This window comes from Trachypithecus francoisi, unplaced genomic scaffold (genome assembly GCF_009764315.1).
Source record: "Trachypithecus francoisi isolate TF-2019V2 unplaced genomic scaffold, Tfra_2.0 Contig01714, whole genome shotgun sequence".
Lineage (NCBI taxonomy): Eukaryota > Metazoa > Chordata > Mammalia > Primates > Cercopithecidae > Trachypithecus > Trachypithecus francoisi.
The window spans coordinates 292,030-310,349 of NW_022681451.1; the positions used below are offsets into that span (position 1 = coordinate 292,030).

The following is an 18,320-nucleotide window of genomic DNA, read 5'->3' on the forward strand; positions in this document are numbered from 1 at the left end:
AAAAAGAACTTTTTTGTAAGACAAAGAACCAGTATGCAAAATGTGCCCAAAAAAACGCTTCAGACTCAACCACTGGAAAACAAACAGCCCCATTTAAACATGGGCCACCTCACCAAAGATGCTTTGCAGGTGATAAATTCGCCTACGAAAAATCACTCCACGTCGTAACTCATCGGGGAATTGCAAATGAATACCGCCGAGACGTGCCCGGCGACGGGTCTTGAGATGACTAAGACTAAGATCTAGAGATGCCAACGGATGAAATACCGGAACTCTCATTGAAGTCTGGTCACAAGAAGAGAGTCCCTGCACCCTCTGACTTTGAGGTCACTGTGCAGCCTGCAACCAGATTTTCTTTTTTTTTTTTTCTTGAAACTGAATCTTGCTCTGTGGTCCAGGCTGGAGGGCAACGGTGCAATCTTGGTTCCCTGCAACCTCCGCCTCCCGAGTTCAAGTCATTCTCCTGCCTCAGCCTCCAGAGTAGCTGACAGGCACCTGCCACCATGCCTGGCTAAGTTTTGTTATTTTTAGTAGAGACTGGGTTTCTCCATGTTGGTCAGGCTGGTCTCAAACTCCCGACCTCAGGTGATCCACCTGCCTTGACCTCCCAAAGTGCTGCAATCACAGGCGTGAGTCCCCGTGCCCGGCCATGTAGTCACATTTTCTTCAAGCTTTGGGTTTGGGGGAGCCCAGTTTTGGGATTAGGAGAGTCCAGCTTTGGGTTTAGGGGAGCCCAGCTTTGGGTTTAGGAGAACTCAGCTTTGGGATTAACAGAGTCCAGCTTTGGGTTTAGGAGAACTCAATTTTGGGATTAGGAGAGTCCAGCTTTGGGTTTAGGGGAGCCCAGCCTCCATCCCTCGCACCCTCAAAGTTCCCCATCTTTGTAGACCCAGTGACCCCTGTTACTGTGGTAACACCTGCCTCTGAACGAACTGTGTGTTCTACTGACTTCAAAGTGAGCTGCCAACCCCAGTGAACAGGCAGCTGGCAGGCGTCGGGGGAAGAGAGGACCTGCCTGCGTCCGCCTCAGATCACAAGGCAAGAATCCTCGTAGCTAAGCACAAAAATGCATAGGAAATGCTCTGAGTTCTGTCGCTCTGCGTTGATTTTCCTCTATTGCATAACCCAACAAAACAGACAGTTTGCCCAGCGAGATTTGCATGCTGTCCTCCGCGGACAGCCATGACGATTTTGAGCTGTGTTCTCTGCATAGGCAGCGGGTGTGTTTCTCTGATTTCTATATATCTCATTCTCAGAGTAGATAGCAGAGGGCTTCACCACGGGCCAGAGCGCGGATTCTGAGAAACACAAGTAGCCCTTTTTAAAACAAAATGAAAGTGTGTGTGTGTGTGCACGATGGCTGTTTTTTTAAAATTTCCAAGTACTCTCCCGTGCACACACCTCTCTGGGTGGGGATGTCTGAACAGCAGCTGCAACATCTACCTCGCTCTGGAAAGCGGAAAGCCACGTACGTGGAATTAAGCTAATTAACATGAAATGCCTTTCGGTGAAAAAAACCCCAAAATCAAAAAAACCCAGTGGTTGACGTGTGGGCCCTGCCCTGCTGCCAAAGAAGAATGTGCAAAGAGCACGTCTTCTGAAATTTAAGCACTTCTGCCATTACCGAGCCGCAGTGGTAATGGTTTTGGGGGGTTACGGCAGACAGGTTTGTTTAACAGATGAGAGAGAGGTGAGAGGAAGGTTTGCAGGCTCGAGTTCCTAACAGCCGTTCTCTGTTTAAAGATCATTGCTCAGGGTTCATTGACGCTGACTTGCCTCATAATACTTTGTCATTAGGTGGATTCTACTCACCCTGTTTCCAGCCGTGCGCCCAGCAGAGCAGCCAAAGAGAAAGACTCTGGAGATGAAACCGAGATGGTCTCAACTATCTCGTTCCTGTCTGAAGTCAAAGCTGGGTTCCCTTAGATCCAAAGCAGGCCTTTCTTAAAACCCAAAGCTGCCCTCCCTCAGACTCAAAAAGAGGCTCAAGACCCAAAGAGGGGCTCCCTTAGACGCAAAGCTGAGCTCCCCAAAACCCAAAGCTGGGCTCCTTTAAACCCAAAGCTAAGGTCCCTTAACCACAGAGCTGGGCTCTCCTAAACCCAAAGCTGACCTCGTTTAAACCCAAAGCTGGGCTCCTTTAAACACAAAGCTGGGCTCCCCTAAACCCAAAGCTGGGCTCCTTTAAACCCAAAGCTGGGCTCCCCTAAACCCAAAGCTGACCTCCTTTAAACCCAAAGCTGGGCTCCTTTAAACCCAAAGCTGGGCTCCCCTAAACCCAAAGCTAAGGTCCCTTAACCACAGGGCTGGGCTCTCCTAAACCCAAAGCTGAGCTCCTTTAAACCCAAAGCTGGGCTCCCCTAAACCCAAAGCTGGGCTCCTTTAAACCCAAAGCTGGAGTCTCCTAAACCCAAAGCTGACCTCCTTTAAACCCAAAGCTGGGCTCCTCTAAACCCAAAGCTGGGCTCCCCTAAACCCAAAGCTGGGCTCCTTTAAACCCAAAGCTGGGCTCCTTTGAACCCAAAGCTGGGCTCCTTTAAACCCAAAGCTGGAGTCTCCTAAACCCAAAGCTGGGCTCCTTTAAACCCAAAGCTGGAGTCTCCTAAACCCAAAGCTGGGCTCCTTTAAACCCAAAGCTGGGCTCCCCTAAACCCAAAGCTGGGCTCCTTTAAACCCAAAGCTGGGCTCCTTTAAACCCAAAGCTGGGCTCCTTTAAACCCAAAGCTGGGCTCCCCTAAACCCAAAGCTGGGCTCCTCTAAACCCAAAGCTGGGCTCCTTTAAACCCAAAGCTGGGCTCCCCTAAACCCAAAGCTGGGCTCCCCTAAATCCAAAGCTGGGCTCCTTTAAACCCAAAGCTGGGCTCCCCTAAACCCAAAGCTGGGCTCCCCTAAACCCAAAGCTGGGCTCCTCTAAACCCAAAGCTGGGCTCCCCTAAATCCAAAGCTGGGCTCCTTTAAACCCAAAGCTGGGCTCCCCTAAACCCAAAGCTGGGCTCCCCTAAATCCAAAGCTGGGCTCCCCTAAACCCAAAGCTGGGCTCCCCTAAACCCAAAGCTGGGCTCCTCTAAACCCAAAGCTGGGCTCCCCTAAACCCAAAGCTGGGCTCCTTTAAACCCAAAGCTGGGCTCCCTTAAACCCAAAGCTGGGCTCCCCTAAACCCAAAGCTGGGCTCCTTTAAACCCAAAGCTGGGCTCCCCTAAACCCAAAGCTGGGCTCCTTTAACCCAAAGCTGGGCTCCCCTAAACCCAAAGCTGGGCTCCCCTAAACCCAAAGCTGGGCTCCTTTAAACCCAAAGCTGGAGTCTCCTAAACCCAAAGCTGGGCTCCTTTAAACCCAAAGCTGGAGTCTCCTAAACCCAAAGCTGGGCTCCTTTAAACCCAAAGCTGGGCTCCTCTAAACCCAAAGCTGGGCTCCTTTAAACCCAAAGCTGGGCTCCTCTAAACCCAAAGCTGGGCTCCTTTAAACCCAAAGCTGGGTTCCTTTGAACCCAAAGCTGGGCTCCTTTAAACCCAAAGCTGGAGTCTCCTAAACCCAAAGCTGGGCTCCTTTAAACCCAAAGCTGGAGTCTCCTAAACCCAAAGCTGGGCTCCTTTAAACCCAAAGCTGGGCTCCTCTAAACCCAAAGCTGGGCTCCTTTAAACCCAAAGCTGGGCTCCCCTAAACCCAAAGCTGGGCTCCTTTAAACCCAAAGCTGGGCTCCCCTAAACCCAAAGCTGGGCTCCTCTAAACCCAAAGCTGGGCTCCCCTAAACCCAAAGCTGGGCTCCTTTAAACCCAAAGCTGGGCTCCCCTAAACCCAAAGCTGGGCTCCCCTAAATCCAAAGCTGGGCTCCTTTAAACCCAAAGCTGGGCTCCCCTAAACCCAAAGCTGGGATCCTTTAAACCCAAAGCTGGGCTCCCCTAAACCCAAAGCTGGGCTCCTCTAAATCCAAAGCTGGGCTCCTTTAAACCGAAAGCTGGGCTCCTTTAAACCCAAAGCTGAGCTCCTTTAAACCCAAAGCTGGGCTCCCCTAAACCCAAAGCTGACCTGCTTTAAACCCAAAGCTGGGTTCCTTTAAACCCAAAGCTGGGCTCCCCTAAACCCAAAGCTAAGGTCCCTTAACCTCAGAGCTGGGCTCTCCTAAACCCAAAGCTGGGCTCTTTTAAACCCAAAGCTGGGCTCCTTTAAACCCAAAGCTGGGCTCCTTTAAACCCAAAGCTGGGCTCCTTTAAACCCAAAGCTGGGCTCCTTTAAACCCAAAGCTGGGCTCCTTTAAAGCCAAAGCTGGGCTCCTTTAAAGCCAAAGCTGGGCTCCTTTAAACCCAAAGCTGAGCTCCTGTAAACCCAAAGCTGGAGTCTCCTAAACCCAAAGCTGGGCCCTCATAGACCTAAAGCTGGATTCCCCTAAACCCAGGGAAGATTTTCATCTTTGAACACAAAGGAGTGTTTTTCTCTTGTTCCCTGGATCGAAACCCCCAGTGACGGGAACCCTCAGCTGTGACAATCCTCCAGTATGTGACAGGCTCTCCCCACGGTGTGAGCCAGTTTCAGTCTCTCTCCTGTGAAAGGATCTGAGGGTACCAGTGATCATCCACAGAGACTCATGTCTTTGTTCTCTTTGTGACCTAAGGGAGGTCCTCAGGTCAACAGGAAAGGATATTTTAAAAGATTTCAAAGCAGTACCCACCCTAGGCTACCCCACAGCACAAGAAATTCCCATTACAGGCCAGGCGCGGTGGCTCACGCCTGTCATCCCAGCACTTTGGGAGGCTGAGGCGGGTGGATCACGAGGTCAGGGGTTCGAGACCAGCCTGGTCAACATGGTAAACCCCCGTCTCTTCTAAAAATACAAAACAAATTAGCGGGGCGTGGTGGCAGGTGCCTGTCATTCCAGCTACTCGGGAGGCTGAGACGGGAGAATTGCTGGAACCAGGGAGGCGGGGAGGTTGCAGTGAGCTGAGATTGCACCGCTGCACTCCAGCCTCAGCCACAGAGCAACACCCTGTTAAAAAAAAAAAAAAAAAAAAAAAAAAAAAAAAGAAGCTGTAGCTGGGGCGCCTCTCTGAGCAGAAACTAGAATCCTCCGTGTCCTGCTCGAGTTCTGCGTGTTTGCAGATTGACTCTGCAAATCACCTGGTGGGTTCTCAAATGGTTAACCACGTCATGCACCGATTCCCCTTCTAGAGGTAAAAGCTGGAGACAAATAAAGACAGGTGGAGAATTTGTTAAGCAAACACCTGATTCCTTAATGATGTAATAATGTCTTTTTTTTTTTTTTTTTTTTTTTGAGACAAGATTGCACTTGGTTGCTCAGGCTGGTCTCCAACTCCTAGACTCCAGAAATCCACCTGCCTCCGTTTCCAAACGTGTTGGGGTTACAGGTCGGAGCCACTGCCCCCAGCCCTTAACAACGTCTGTTTTCTTCTTTTGAAGGCAGATTGTCACTGGGTCACCCAGGCTGCAGTGCAGTGGCATTGTGGCTGTTCAGTGCCAGCCGTCACCTCTGCGGTTCAAGCAATTCTCATGCCTCAGCCTCCTGAGTAGCTGGAACTGCAGGTGGGTGCCACCACGCCCAGCTACATTTTTGTCTTTTAGTAAATACGGACGTTTTACCCTGTTGCCCAGGCTGGCCTCAAACTCCTGCGGTTACAGGCGTGAGCCACGGCACCTGGCCCCTTAATGATGCCTTCCTGTAAATTATGGCTAAATGTGTACACGTTAAATTAAATATTACCTTATTAACGTTTTATTTACTTTTGTTTCTCTTTTATATTGTAATTAAGGCTATGTGGATACATAAATTTAAGAATATTTAAATAATATACATAATCCTGTAAAGTAATATGATATATAAAATTATATATTATAGATGTTTTTATGTATGATATTTATATAGAATAATTATTTACAAATTATATAACTTAAACATGTATAGCATGCATATTTAATAATTATATACAATATACTGTATAGTATTACTTATATGTTATATATAATTTATACATATATGTGACATATTGAACATAGTATATATAAAATTATATGTGACATATTTTATAGATCACATTATGTGTATATATAATGTATGTGTAATTATATGTATAACACATTATTTCTGTGTGTCATTTTGGTGAGGGTAGCATTACAAAATATCTCATATAAAAATGGGTGAGGCCAGGTGTGGTGGCTCACACCTGTACTCCCAGCACTTTGGGAGACTGAGGCGGCTGGAACACCTGAGGTCAGGAGTTCCAGACCAGCCTGGCCAACATGGTGAAACCCCGTCTCTCCTAAAAATACAAAACTAGCCGGGTGTGGCGGCAGGTGCCTGTCATCCCAGCTACTCGGGAGGCTGAGGCAGGAGAATCGCTTGAACGCGGGAGGCGGAGGTTGCAGTGAGCCGAGATCATGCCACTGCACTCCAGCCTGGGTGAAAAGAGTGCAACTCTGTCTCAAAGACAACAGCAAATGGTTGCACCGATAAAAACTTATGTATGAACGTTCCCTGCAGCACTCGTCACAACAGCCAAAAGGTGGAAACGGCTCAAGTATCCATCAACAGACAGAGAGATAAACACAAGGGCCCACAGCCACACAGTGGAATAGTATACAGCCATGAAAAGGAACGAGGCTCTGACCGAGGCTACACTGTGGATGAACTTTGAAGACATGAGGCTCAGGGAGAGAAGCCAGACACAGAAGGCCACGTGGTGCAGGATTCCATTTCAGTAAAATGCCCAGATCAGGCTGATCCATATAGACAGAAAGGAGATGACCATGGCTGGGGATGGGGAAATGGGAACTGACTTTTGGGGGAATGACAAAGTGGTGGAAATAGACAGACGCGGTTGTTGCCCGGCGCTGTGAATGTCCTAGATGTCCTCCAGTTATTCGCTTTAAAACGGTGAGTTTTACAAGATGTAAAGTATAATCTCAATAGGAAACGATTGTCTCTTGAAGCAGGAAGGACATCCCTTCGGTTTCTGTTTTACTTCCTGTGTCTGAGTTGGCCTTCCACCACACCCTCCTGGCTGACTCCCTGCCCGCCCTGAGTCCTGAATGTTCCTGCATTCTTAATGCTCCAGCCTTTTTAGCTTGGGTTTTCCTGTCCCCCAGATAGCCGAGCTTCCGCTTTTGGGGGATGCAGCAGTCACTGGGGCTCTAGCCAGCCTGGCCTCCTTATCCCTCAGGTCCCCACCGGGGTGTCTGGGTCTGACAGTGCAAGCCTTCCCTGCCTGCGGTCACTATGGCCAGTGTGACCTTGGCTGGGTGTGAGTGGAGGCGAAGCGGTGGCCACGACTGTGTTAACCAGTGACCTCATGGCGTCTGTCAGGAAGCTACAGTGAAAGGCGTCCAAGTTCTCAAGTCCAGCATTGTTTCAGTTTCCTCCTTCTCTTCCCCGGCCACACACCGCTTCCTTCCTAGCTACCTGGAGTTGACAGGGAAGGAGAGTGCCAAGTGTCCTTGAGTCCTCGGGTGACCTCTCCTGTTCCTGGAGCAGATGTCACATTGAAGGTCTGCAAAGGTTTTCTTGTGCCCCCATCCTAGGAAGACGCGCTTATCATCTTTGCTCTACATATGGGGACACTGAGGTGCAGAGGGCATCAGGAACCTGAACCATGAGTGACAAGGGCATGGTGCTTGGCACCCAGGCCCTAGGTTTTCTGGGCATATAGAAGATGCCACACTGTGCTTTGCATTAATTTCCAAATACGTGCATCTGAGCAGAAACACATCTGCGACTCTGAGCCTGAACTCTGCACCTGTCTCTGGCTGCCTGTTTCATCCTCTGTGCCCTCCTGAGGGCATTTCAGGGACCATACTGCATACTGAGAGCTCCTCAAGGAGAAGAGACCTGAGGTGTATCATCCTGGTCCTCCCTGAGGCTGGAGCATGGTCCTGCCCTGCTGGGCAGGTGCATGTGCACCTGGTCTTCGCAGGGATTGGGGACAAGTCAGAATACAGGTTAAAAAAAGAGGAGGCCGGGCACGGTGGCTCACACCTGTAATCCCAGCACTTTGGGAGGTCGAGGTGGGTGGATCGCCTGAGGTCGGGAGTTCGAGACCAGCCTGAGCAACGTGGAGAAATCCCGTCTCTACTAAAAATAAGCCGAGTGTGGTGATGCATGCCTGTAATCCCAGCTGCTTGGGAGGCTGAGGCATGAGAATTGCTTGAACCCGGAGGCAGAGGTTATGGTGATCTGAGATCGCGCCATTGCACTCTCCAGCCTGTGCAACAAGAGCAAAACTCCATCTCAAAAAATATATATATAATAAAAATAATAAAAGAAGGGAAGTGGGTCTCAACAGGGTCCTCAGTGTATTACTGAACAGCTGAGCCCTCAGGAGCTACTCAGCCTGCCTCAGTTATTATTGGAGAGGCAGAATGAGCCGAGGAATTTCACTGCCTGGTTCTGCTGTAAACCACCCTGTTGGGAAGGGGTGAATGCAAAGCTACCAACTGACCACAACTCACACGCTGGGGTGCTGTTTCCCCTGCTCACTCTCAGGCACAGATGATGTGATCATGCCAGCTCCCTTGGTATGCTGGTCCACCTGGCCCTGCGGCAGGCTGTGTCTCCACAGCGGTGGGACCAACTCATGGATATCTCTTGCCCTAACTCCTGTGGCTCCTCTTCCCCATGCAGCTCCTCACGCCTGTCTGCACCCAGCACAGTCTTGAGTGACACCTTCAACCCTCCTTCTTGCGGCATCAGCCCACCATGGACCTGCCAGAGCCTTCTGGAAATCTGCATTTCATTCCAGCCCATGGGTGACAGCTCCTGCCTCCATGAAGACCCTCTCTTCCCCACCAGGTACCTGCTGCAAACTCCTTTGGGTCTGCTTTCCTTAGCTTAGAGCTGTGCACCCAGGGTGGTCTTGGTCAATGCAGGGTGTGTGTGTGTGTGTGTGTGTGTGTGTGTGTGTGTGTAGGTAGACACAGGACATTCCCAATGACTGTGGAGGGAATGAATGGGTGCATGTATGACTAACACTCAGGATGTCCACACAAATGTAGAGAGAATGAATGAATGACACCCAGAATTCAGTCCCACAAACGTGGAGGGAATGAATGAATGATACTCAGGGATTCCCCACAAATGTGGAGGGAAAGAATGAATGACACCCAGGATTCACTTCCAAAAATGTAGAGAGAATGAATGAATGATACCCAGGGATTCCCCACAAATGTGGTGGGAATGAATGAATGACACCCAGGATTCACTTCTGAAAATGTAGAGAGAATGAATGAATGATACCCAGGGAATCCCCACAAATGTGGTGGGAATGAATGAATGATGTCTAGGGATTCCCTGCAAATGTGGAGGGAATGAATGAATGACACCCAGGATTCACTTCTGCAAATGTGGAGAGAATGAATGAAAGACACCCAGATATTCCCTGCAAGTGTGCAGGGAATGAATGAATGACATCCAGGGATTCCCTGTAAATGTGGAGGGAATGAATGAATGACACCCAGAGATTCATTCCTGCAAATGTGGAGGGAATGAACGAATAAGTAACACACAGGCCTTGCTTGATAAACTAATGGGTAAATGCATAAATGAAAGAATGACGTGCAAGGTTTTCTCCCTAAACGTGGAGTGAATGAAAGAGTGAATGAGTGATGCCCACTAGTTCTTGACAAGTGTGGAGCAAATGAGATGAATGAATGAATGAATCCCACTCTGAGAATGCAGAGTGAATGAGTGATGGAATGTGTGGACGATATGAGGAGATGAGTGAATGAATGAATGAATACCACTCTGAGAATGCAGAGTAAATGAGGGATGGAATGTGTGGAGGAAATGAGGAGGTGATTGAATGAATGAAGGCCACTGTGAGAATGCAGAGTGAATGAGTGATGGAATGTGTGGAGGAAATGAGGAGGTGATTGAATGAATGAAGGCCACTCTGAGAATGCAGAGTGAATGAGTGATGGAATGTGTGGAGGAAATGAGGAGGTGAGTGAATGAATGAATGCCACTGTGAGAATGCAGAGTGAATGAGTGATGGACTGTGTGGAGGAAATGAGGAATGAGTGAATGAATGCATGCCACTCTGAGAATGCAGAGTGAATGAGTGATGGAAAGTGTGGAGCAAATGAGGAGGTGATTGAATGAATGAAGGCCACTCTGAGAATGCAGAGTGAATGAGTGATGGACTGTGTGGAGGAAATGAGGAGGTGAGTGAATGAATGCATGCCACTGTGAGAATGCAGAGTGAATGAGTGATGGACTGGTGGTGGAGGAAAGAGGAATGAGTGAATGAATGCATGCCACTGTGAGAATGCAGAGTGAATGAGTGATGGACTGTGTGGAGGAATGAGGAATGAGTGAATGAATGCATGCCACTGTGAGAATGCAGAGTGAATGAGTGATGGACTGTGTGGAGGAAATGAGGAATGAGTGAATGAATGAATGCCACTGTGAGAATGCAGAGTGAATGAGTGATGGACTGTGTGGAGGAAATGAGGAATGAGTGAATGAATGCATGCCACTGTGAGAATGCAGAGTGAATGAGTGATGGACTGTGTGGAGGAATGAGGAATGAGTGAATGAATGAATGAATACCACTCTGAGAATGCAGAGTGAATGAGTGATGGACTGTGGAGGAAATGAGGAATGATGAATGAATGAATGAATCCCACTCTGAGAATGCAGAGTGAATGAGTGATGGAAAGTGTGGAGGAAATGAGGAATGAGTGAATGAATGCATGCCACTGTGAGAATGCAGAGTGAATGAGTGATGGACTGTGTGGAGGAAATGAGGAATGAGTGAATGAATGCATGCCACTGTGAGAATGCAGAGTGAATGAGTGATGGACTGTGTGGAGGAAATGAGGAATGAGTGAATGAATGCATGCCACTGTGAGAATGCAGAGTGAATGAGTGATGGACTGTGTGGAGGAAATGAGGAGGTGAGTGAATGAATGCATGCCACTGTGAGAATGCAGAGTGAATGAGTGATGGACTGTGTGGAGGAAATGAGGAATGAGTGAATGAATGCATGCCACTGTGAGAATGCAGAGTGGATGAGTGATGGACTGTGTGGAGAAAGGAGAAGAGTGAATGAATGAATGCCACGTGAGAATGCAGAGTGAATGAGTGATGGAATGTGGTGGAGGAAATGAGGAAAGAGTGTGATGAATGCATGCCACTGTGAGAATGCAGAGTGAATGAGTGATGGACTGTGTGGAGGAAATGAGGAATGAGTGAATGAATGCATGCCACTGTGAGAATGCAGAGTGAATGAGTGATGGAAAGTGTGGAGGAAATGAGGAGGTGAGTGAATGAATGAATGCCACTGTGAGAATGCAGAGTGAATGAGTGATGGACTGTGTGGAGGAAATGAGGAGGTGAGTGAATGAATGCATGCCACTGTGAGAATGCAGAGTGAATGAGTGATGGACTGTGTGGAGGAAATGAGGAGTGAGTGAATGAATGCATGCCACTGTGAAAATGCAGAGTGAATGAGTGATGGACTGTGTGGAGGAAATGAGGAATGCGTGAATGAATGCATGCCACTGTGATGAGAATGCAGAGTGAATGAGTGATGGACTGTGTGGAGGAAATGAGGAGGTGAGTGAATGAATGCATGCCACTGTGAAAATGCAGAGTGAATGAGTGATGGACTGTGTGGAGGAAATGAGGAGGTGGAGTGAATGAATGCATGCCACTGTGAGAATGCAGAGTGAATGAGTGATGGACTGTGTGGAGGAAATGAGGAATGAGTGAATGATGCATGCCACTGTGAGAATGCAGAGTGAATGAGTGATGGACTGTGTGGAGGAAGAGGAGGTGAGGTGAATGAATGCATGCCACTGTGAGAATGCAGAGTGAATGAGTGATGGACTGTGTGGAGGAAATGAGGAATGAGTGAATGAATGCATGCCACTGTGAGAATGCAGAGTGAATGAGTGATGGAATGTGTGGAGGAAATGAGGAATGAGTGAATGAATGCATGCCACTGTGAGAATGCAGAGTGAATGAGTGATGGACTGTGTGGAGGAAATGAGGAGGTGAGTGAATGAATGCATGCCACTGTGAGAATGCAGAGTGAATGAGTGATGGACTGTGTGGAGGAAATGAGGATGAGTGTGAATGAATGCATGCCACTGTGAGAATGCAGAGTGAATGAGTGATGGAATGTGTGGAGGAAATGAGGAATGAGTGAATGAATGCATGCCACTGTGAGAATGCAGAGTGAATGAGTGATGGACTGTGTGGAGGAAATGAGGAGGTGAGTGAATGAATGCATGCCACTCTGAGAATATAGAGTGAATGAGTGATGAACTGTGTGGAGGAAATGAGGAGGTGAGTGAATGAATGCATGCCACTGTGAGAATGCAGAGTGAATGAGTGATGGACTGTGTGGAGGAAATGAGGAGGTGAGTGAATGAATGCATGCCACTGTGAGAATGCAGAGTGAATGAGTGATGGACTGTGTGGAGGAAATGAGGAATGAGTGAATGAATGCATGCCACTGTGAGAATGCAGAGTGAATGAGTGATGGACTGTGTGGAGGAAATGAGGGAATGAATGAATGATGCATGCACGGTGAGAATGCAGCAGAGTGAATGAGTGATGGACTGTGTGGAGGAAATGAGGAATGAGTGAATGAATGCATGCCACTGTGAGAATGCAGAGTGAATGAGTGATGGACTGTGTGGAGGAAATGAGGAGGTGAGTGAATGAATGCATGCCACTCTGAGAATGCAGAGTGAATGAGTGATGAAATGGACAGAGGGTGTGGCAGGGGCGGTGTGGACGTTGGCCCCACCGCCTCCCTCTGGCCCACTTTGGTCCAGCTCACCACTGGCCCTGACCTCTCCGCTGCATCCATGGAAACTGTGCGCCCAGCACCCCTTTCCCCCGGGGACACTCCCGCTCTGGGCTGTGTGGTTGTCTAGGACTGTCAATCAATGAGGAGAGGGGTGTGGTTCAAGTCTGTCTGTCAATCACTGAGGATAGAGGTGAGTGGTCCAAGTCTGTCAATCACTGAAGATGGGGGTGTGGCCCAAGCCTGTCAATCACCCATGAGAGGGGTGTGGCCCAAGCCTGGCCAGTTAGGGGGTCCGTCACCCTGTTCATAAAAATTATCACAAGCAGTGGTCATTTGTCTCTGACATGGCCAGTCAGAACCCTTCAAGAGGTGTGACTTGTGGGTGCCAGGAGAGAGAGGGTGTCCCTTTTCCCATTTGATTCTGCTCTGAAAAGACGGGGACCCCAGACTACCAGAGACCCTCTTCCCATCCCTATAGAGAAGGTGGTCTTCCTGAAGTCATTCCACACCCTGCAGCTGAGGGAGGCAGAAAAAGGTGGGGCTGAAACGTGGGAACAGAGAAAGAGAAACAGGAGAGACTGGTGGCCGTTTAAGCTCCTGGATCCAGCCATGCCTGAAGTCCTCATAGAAATCCTAATTATCCAATTTGACACTTTCCACCTTGACTTCAGCTAGGTTGACTCAAGTTTCTATCGCTTGCCATAGAAGACAGTCATGCCTCAAGCACTAGGGGTAGGCAGGTTGGGCTCCCAGTTGGGGGACAGAATACTCCTAGTTCCAGCAAGAGGGCCCTACGGAGCCCATGCCACCTGCCCTGGGCTGAGGCATGGTTATTTCAAGGGCAGTCACGCATCGTTCATCACTAATTCCCCAGTGCAGTGGTTCAAGGCTAACAAGCAGCACCCAGCGCCCACCTCTGCCTATTTCTGGTTGTAGGTCTTGAACACACCCTGCCCCCTGCTCCATGTTCGCCTCAGTTTCCCTTACTGGTAAAACAGGGATGATCATCATAGCACGTGTCTCACGAAGTTTCCAAAATCCCAGACATAAGGCTGGGTGGGCGTGGCTCACGCCTGTCATCCCAGCACTTTGGGAGACCAAGGCGGGTGGATCATGAGGTCGGAAGTTCGAGACCAGCCTGGCCAACATAGTGTAACCCCATCTCTACTAAAATACAAAAAATTAGCCGGGTGTGGTGGCGGGCGCCTGTCATTCCAACTACTCAGGAGGGTGAGGCAGGAGAATCGCTTGAATACGGGAGGGGGAGGTTGCAGTGAGCTGAGATCGCGCCACTGCACTCCAGCCTGGGCTACAGAGCGAGAGTTCGTTGAAAGAAAGGAAAAGGAAAAGGAAAGTAGGAAGGAAAGAAAGAAGGAAAGAAAGGAAGGAAGGAAAGAAAAAGAAAGAGAAGAAGAGAGGGAGAGGAAAGAAAGAAGAAAGAAAAGAAAGAGAGAGAGAAAGAAAGAAAAAGAACAAGAAGAAAGAAAGAAGGAAGAAAGAAAGAAAGAAAAAAAAGGGGGAGAAGAAAGAAAGAAAGAGAGAAAGAAAGAAAGAAAGAAAGAAAAGAAAGAAAGAAAGAAAGAATCAATCCCAGAGGTAAAGGCCTCGTAAAAGTGGCTGCTGCTTCCTGTGCACTCAATTGACGTCAACTATTTTTATTTGCGAAAACCAAGAACAACCTCTCCTCCCCGCAAAACAAAAGCAAAATAAAAGCAACAGACAGGTGTGAAGAAGATTTCTGGGACAGCACATTTTCAAGAAGGTGGACTTTTTCCATCTTTTTCTAGGCCCACCTCAGCGCTCTCCGTGACCTTTGAGAGCCTGTGCACAGCTGGGTTAACAAATCACACACCCCAAAGGGAGGCCGAGCTGAGGGCTTCCTCTGCCGTTCAACCGCATCTCTGGCCCGGATCTGCTCGGTTGCTGGGGTATTTCTGCAGGGCAGCCTCTCCTCTCTGAACACCCCCAGGTACCCGTGACTTACAGCGGCGGCTGCAGGGAGGGCAGACGTCCTGGGTGAGGCTGGTCTTGCGGTGTTTGTCTGAGCAGCTGTCAAGCTGGGCAGGGGGGTCCTCGGGGACCCTCCTCCTCCGGGTCCACAGGTGGCTGCCCTACGGCGGTGTGCTGTGCACAGGGGCAGGAGAGGAGGGCCAGCTCTCTGCTCTGCTGGGAAAAAGAAAATCCCACTGGCTGTGCCTGCACCACACCCTGAGACAGACACAAGCAGCCTCCGGAGACCCAGCGAGCTGCTCTTAGCCGCGATCTGTCATCTGCAGACTGAACTTGGTGCACGGTGGTTATGAAACAGGCCAGACCAACAATAGATGGAAAAGGTTCCTCTTTTTGGTCCTGGGCCCCAGGGAGCGGGGTCAGGCCAGCACAGGGGGATTTTACATGTTTTTCTCCTAATGTGATATTTTTCAATATGGCTTTTTTTTTTTTTTTTTAAATGCGTTTGGCCTCCATGTATGTGGGACCATTACCTCAGAAGGGTTAGTTTTGGATTCGAAAATGGGTTACATTTAAGGACAGCTTCTCTTGCCTAGATTGGATATGACTTTATGCTTTATGTGAAAATACTAATTTTTAAAAATATGTATGTCCACAGCCTCTCTTTTTTTTTTTTTTCTTTTGAGACTGAGTCTCCCTCTGCTTCCCAAGCTGGAATGCAATGGTACCGTCTCGGCTCACTGTGACATCTGCCTCCCAGGTTCAGATGATTCTCCCTCGGCCTCCCAAGTAGCTGGGATAACAAGCATACACCACCACACCCAGCTATACATATATATATATATATATTTTTTTTTTTTATTTTTTATTTTTAGTAGAGACAGGGTTTCATCATGTTGGTCAGGCTGGTCTCCAACTCCTGACCTCAGGTGATCCACCTGCCTCGGCCTCCGAACATTCTAGGATTACAGGGGTGAGCCACCACACCCGGCTGTATATTCACTATTTAAAAGCAGTACCCATTGGATTATGCTAAGACAGTTTTTTTATTTGGAAGCTTGAGGCTGCCGTGAGCTGAACTGCACTGTACTTACTAAACTGAACTGATCTGAACAACTCACACCACTGCACTCCAGCCTGGGTGACCGACAGAGCAGGTTCCTGTCTCAAAAATTAAAGGGAGAGCCCTTTATTACAAACGGCTAGCTCAGGGTATATTTTCTGCATTTTCTGTCTGTTACAAGCGGAATGGCACCCTCCCAAATTCATCCGTTAAAGTCCTAACCCCTAGGACCACATGATGTGGTTGTATTTGGAGATTACTTCTTTGTAGTCTTGACGACAGTAAAATGAGGTCACTAGGAGTGGGCCCTGATCCAATAGGACTGGTGTCCTCATAAGAAGAGGAGATGAGGACAGGGACACACACAGAGGGACGAGCCTGTGAGGACACACGGGGAAGACGGCGTCTCCAAGCCCAGGAGAGAGGCCGCAGGAGGGACCAGCCCTGCCCACACCTGGATCTCAGACGTCCAGCCTCCAGGACTGTGGGAGAATCCATGTCTGTTGTTGATAACCCCCCAGTCTGCTGTGTTTTGTTATGGTGGCTGAACTGACTACCCGTTCACTCTGAAGCAGGCGGGAGAAGGCGAACGTCGGGCGTGTTGCAGAAACCTAGGCCGAACGGAAGCGAACTTGGGTGCCACTGGCTTGTCCCTGCTGTGGAATTCCAAAGACCATCTCGAGGCCATCGCGGTCGGGAGTCACGCTCCCCGGCCTGGCTTCTCGGTACAGACAGCGCGTGACGGGGTGGGAAATGGTTTACACAGCCACGGCCACAGCCACAGCCCTCCCGGGTGCAACTCTCTGGGATTCTGCCCTCTGCCCTTACAGAGGGTTTCTCTGTCTCTGCTTGATTCACAGGAAGCGACTAGTCTGCTGTTCCCAAATCGACTTCTGGGGCCTTTGTCCTCTGCTCTTTTCCTGGAGGGAACAGGCTGGGAAAGCGAATGGTGTCCCCTTAGAGCATATTCAGGCAGCCACCACTTCAGACGGAGCCGTCATTCGCAGATAACTAGAGCATGGGGTCATGTTCAACACTGCTTCCCGGGACTTTCCCTCCTTCCTTCCTTCCTTCTTCCTTCCTTCCTTCCTTTCTTCTTTCTCTCCTTCCTTCCTTTCTTTCCTTTCTTTCTTTCTTTCTCTTTCTTTCTTTCTTTCTTTTTTTCTCTTTCTTTCTTTCTCTCTCTCTCTTTCTTTCTTTCTCTCTTTCTTTCTTTTTTTTTCTTTCTCTCCTTTCTTTCTCTCTCCTTCCTTCCTTTCCTTCCTTCCTTCATTTCTTTCTCTCTTTCTTTCTTTCTCTCCTTCCTTTCCCTCCTTCCTTCTTTCCTTCCTTCCTTCCTTCCTTGCTTTCTTCTTTCTTTCCCTCCCTCCTTCCCTCCCTCCTTCTTTTCTTTCTTTGTTCCTTTCTTTTCTTTCTCTCTCTTTCTTTCTTTCTTTCTTTCTTCTTTCTTCATCTTCTTCCTTCCTTCCTTCCTTCCTTCCTTCCTTCCTTCCCTCCCTCCCTCCCTCCCTCCCTCCCTCCCTCCCTCCTCCCTCCTTCCTTCCTTCCTTCCTTCCTTTTGAGATGGAGTCTCGCTCTGTCACCCAGGCTGGAGTGCGGTGGCACGATCTCGGCTCACTGCAACCTCCGCCTCCCTGGTTCAAGCAATTCTGCCTCAGCCTCCCACGTAGCTGGGACTACAAGCACCCGCCGCCACGCCCAGCTACTTTTTGTATTTTTAGTAGAGTTGGGGTTTCACCATGTTGGCCAGGATGGTCTTGATCTCTTAACTTCGTGATCCACCTGTAATCCGAGCACTTTGGGAGGTAGAAGCGGGTGGATCACCTGAGGGTCAGGAGTTCAAGACCATCCTGGCTAACATGGTGAAACCCCGTCTCTACTAAAAATATTTTAAAAATTAGCTGGGCGTGGTGGTGGGGGCCTGTAATCCCAGCTCCTCAGGAGGCTGAGGCAGGAGAATCACCTGAACCCAGGCGTGGGCAACAGAGTGTGCTGTCTGAGCTGTGCTGCGTGAGCTGTGCTCTCTGAGCTGTGCTGTCTGACCTCTGCTGTGTGAGACTCCATCTCAAAAAAAAAAAAAAACAAAACAAAAAAGAAACTCAAACATCACAGAGAGAGCAATGTTTAAAAAAAAAAAATACATGTTAATTAGGGTTTTCATGACAAAGTCTCACTTTGTGACCCAAGCTGGAGTGTAGGCCGGGTTCAGTGGCTCATGCCTGTCATCCCAGCAGTTTGGGAGGCCGAGGTGGGCGGATCACCTGACGTCAGGAGTTTGAGACCAGCCTGGCCAAGATGGCGAAACCCCGTCTCTACTAAAAATACACAAATGTGCCGGGCGCGGTGGTGGTGGGCACCTGTATTCCCAGCTACTCGGGAGGCTGAGGCAGGAGAATCGCTTGAACCCGGAAGAGGGAGGTCGCAGTGAGCCGAGATCGCACCGCTGCACTCCAGCCTGGTTGACAAAAGTAAACCCTGTTTCAAAATAAATAAATAAATAAATACATAGTATGTTGACAAGCGAATATGGCTTTTTCTGTTTG

At 49.0% G+C, this 18,320-nt stretch overlaps 1 protein-coding gene across 6 annotated transcripts in view; it reads right to left on the bottom strand.

The window, feature by feature from the left end:
• P2RY8 (P2Y receptor family member 8) overlaps positions 1 to 18,320 on the bottom strand; it is a 70,270-nt gene that overhangs the window by 19,135 nt on the left and 32,815 nt on the right. For 2 of the 6 annotated variants that reach the window (XM_033199349.1, XM_033199378.1), the window contains exon 2: positions 14,749 to 14,927. The exons of 3 other annotated variants lie outside the window; for them this stretch is intronic. The gene's annotated coding sequence lies outside the window, so the exon portion shown is untranslated. Of the gene's footprint in view, positions 1 to 14,748; positions 15,436 to 18,320 lie in introns of those variants that run through there. One more of the 6 variants, XM_033199358.1, reaches the window with a different exon arrangement.